This window comes from Amblyomma americanum, chromosome 1 (assembly GCF_052857255.1).
Source record: "Amblyomma americanum isolate KBUSLIRL-KWMA chromosome 1, ASM5285725v1, whole genome shotgun sequence".
NCBI lineage: Eukaryota > Metazoa > Arthropoda > Arachnida > Ixodida > Ixodidae > Amblyomma > Amblyomma americanum.
In genome coordinates, this window is record NC_135497.1 from 442661258 (window position 1) to 442664790 (window position 3533).

Below are 3533 nucleotides of genomic sequence, written 5' to 3' on the forward strand. Positions count from 1 at the left end.
ATATTTGCACTTCTTTTGGACGTTACGTCGCTTGTAAGCATTCAGCGATGACGTAGGCTGTACGATATGTCCGCTATGAATTATCGCCTGTTATCGGCGTCGCGGCGCAAGCACCTTTTTGGTACGCCAGGACTGAAACCCCCAATTTCAAATGTCGCCGACGCTTGTCTGTACGAAACCTTGAGTTTGCTCGGGAAGAGAAACATGGGTCGCGCTAACCTCACCGGTGGCAGCACCTGCCATCGCACGGCTCTGGCGCATCGCTTAACAGCTGCGCCACTCCGCTGGCACTGGTATAAGGACTGCTAGCGATCTATGAATTAAAAGTAGAGAATGACCATTTCCACATACATGGGCATCAGCCCATTAACTCTATCGCGTCATATCCTTAAGGCGGAACCGAAGTCCGATTTCGCCCACCTTTTTCTGAGGCACCTGCTTGACATTGAAAACCGAGCCTGGAACCTAAATTGAATTGAAAACCAAAGTTCTAGCAGACTTATTTCGTAGGTGGCCTAATCATGCTAAATCGTGCGCCATTCTTTTTTTTTAATTTCACTTACCTCCCAATGGTGTCACGCGTTCGAGGTGAGATCGTTCAGGCGGATTCAAGGAACCAGCACGCTAGCGTTGACACAAGCACACTTAGAGCCATTTTGTGCACCCGACAAGCCAACCAGACCCACAAAAAATCGCTCACGCGAAAGAAAGAACGCGGGCACTGTCCCCCAGTGCAGAACGACGTGTGATTGCGTACTACAAGAGGACATACGAGGGCGTTGAAGAACGGGTGCTCGAACGCTACGGAGTACGCATCACAAGAAAACACATGCGCATTTTAAACGGATATAAATGCACAGTGCTGTCAAGGAATACGTTCAGTTATCTCGTGAAGATAGTGAGCAATCATAAGAAAAGTTTATCTCTCATATAAGTTCTCTTTTGTAAAAATCCCTGCTATCCCCTTTGTACTTCGCTGTGCGAAATTAGTCCGTTTTTAGCAGCGGTGTTGTTGTACAGTCGCACTAATTGAATGGCAACACTTACATGAGGAAGTGCCCGTGCATAAGCGTTAAGGCTTAGCTAGATCAACGTGGCAGCAGCGCTGTCTTCTCGCGTCTGCGCAAACGACCCAACGCGTGGCGTTGCATACCCACACTGAGACCTCAAAGGTGCAGGTTCGAATCCCAGTCGAACATATCTATTTGCACAGCTTTTATTTCCTCGAGCTGTCTTGTGCTGAGGACGGGCGGACAGATAGAAACCTGCGGACAGAGAGGTGACAGTGTAGCCGTTAAAAAACCCGTTGTCCCGTGTTAGGTGGCGGATCGCTATAGCAGCGCATGGTTCGAGTCACGGACGTCCTTGCACTGCAGCCCTGAAACAGTGTTCGTCTCCGTATGGGTTGCAAGTAGATATAAGGATAGGCTTGGCGGCCGTCTTACAGAGGGTTGACATCCTATGAGCGTGTCAACCCTATGAGGGTTGGACCCTATGTTGATAAAAGGCGAATTAGAAAAGGAGGGCCGGGGGGATGGCAGCAGGAACCCATGAAAAGCATCGACCACTTTTGTGATTTCCAGAGACGGAAAACGCGCCTACAGGCCTTGAAAAACTGGTGCTCAGGTCTACCCCACGATGACGCCCCCGGCCCCTTTCCTACCGCGAGCCCGCTAGCGATTGTAGCGCCACCTCGGTTATTTGTAAACATTCAGGAATTCTACAGCTGTTAACAGCAGCAACACTAGTCTCCACTAAGAGGTCTTCTCAACGCGAAGTCAACAGCAACACTAGTCTCCACTAAGAGGTCTTCTCAACGCGAAGTCAATGTATTATATCTATGACCGTCAAATTATACGTACAAAATAATTTTAGCGACGAAAGACAATCAATTAGAGCCACACTTCAGGGCATGAGGCGAGTAGCAATTATACTAAGCCAAGGCCTCCGAGATCGGGTATTAAGGTAGGGTTTGCTGAATGGACCTGACGCCAGTGACGCCAGCTATAGTCGGATACAACTCAAGAAGGAAGCGGCAGACGCCCGTCAAGGGAGGCCCTCCAGCCAATGGCGTGACCGATTTTCAAGACGCCGCGGTTAATCTGATTTACCCTTGTTTATTTTCCATCCTTCTGCCACCGCCTCCGAGTTCAAGCTGGCAGTTCCGAAGGGAACGGTCATGCGGAGAATGGGCCGACACCACTGGCTGGAGGGTCTCCTCTGAGGGGCATTTGTCGCTTTGTTCTTGAGTCGCATCCGAGTAGAGCTAATAGTAACGTTGCCTGCGACCATGGCACAAGGTATTTTCGTTTGCTCAAGGTGGGGTCAAAGACCCATTTTCCAAGCATTTCACCCTGTTTAAGCCGAGCACCAGGCCAGGTGAAGCTTGTACCCACTGTATCACAGCTGCGTACCCAGCGACACTGGGGATCGAACCTCTCACCTCATGCATGCTGGACGGATGCTCAGCCTCGCTACTGTACACTTGTAGCACCGGTTTTCGCCTCGACTAGCTCCACCACAAATCATTTGTTAGGCTTTATCGCGGAGCACACGTTTCCTAATCTAGTACAAATGGTGGCATTGTTTCATGAAACTGTGGACAAATTCTTATGCAAGAAAAATTTCTCTTAGCTCAGGAGACGTTGATTGGAAGTGCGCGGGGTACTTCGCCACTGCTGCAGCGGATGCGTTGCTTTCATCGTCGATGGGCTTTAACCCTAGACATAGCCGTCAGAAACGCACGAGGTAATGAACAGAGTTCTTCAGAAGAATTCACTATGGCGGCGCTTTAGTACTGCCTTGTAATCGAAGCCTGGACCACGCAAGGTTCCCGCTGGAACACCGGAACTAAACTGACGCTACTGGCCCAGCCCTACCGAACGCCACTTTTGAACTCCCTTAGAGCGTCACCCGCCGGAATAACAACTATACGTTTAATGTAGTGGCATTTCGAAAACCTTTCCGGTCATTCGCAGCTCTCTCTTTTCAAACAAATATATATGTAATCAACTTACCATCCTACCGGCTTACTCCGCTGTCCACGCAATTTACATCAACAAGCGCCTTCTTCCGTTGCAATGTCCTAAGATAAAGCATTGTTCTCCTCAATGCAGTTTCGATTCCCAAGTTCGCGCCGTGTCTTGATATCCGCAGCACACACCAGGTGTCGCCAGCTGTTCCATGTTCGTTTTCGAGACAGATAGACGAAAAGAATTCTGCTTAGGGAGTAGCTGTGGCCAGCGAGGAGGTGAAAACGACCAACAGAAGAACGTCGCGTTTCTCATCAGGTAAACCGGGTAGATATAACTTCTTGGAAATATTGACAACGCCGTGCAGACCGGCCGGGATTCCGTCTGACCGTCTGCTGCCGCGCGCAAAGCTTCGCAGTCTAGTGTTTTCTCTTTTTACACCATACCCTGGTGTGACAAGGACGGCGGAAACGTGATAACAGTCGCACACGCAGACTGCATCCTCAGCCGACTGTGGCCGAGACGCTGCATGTTAGGACGCTTGAGTGCGTGCCTCCAGCA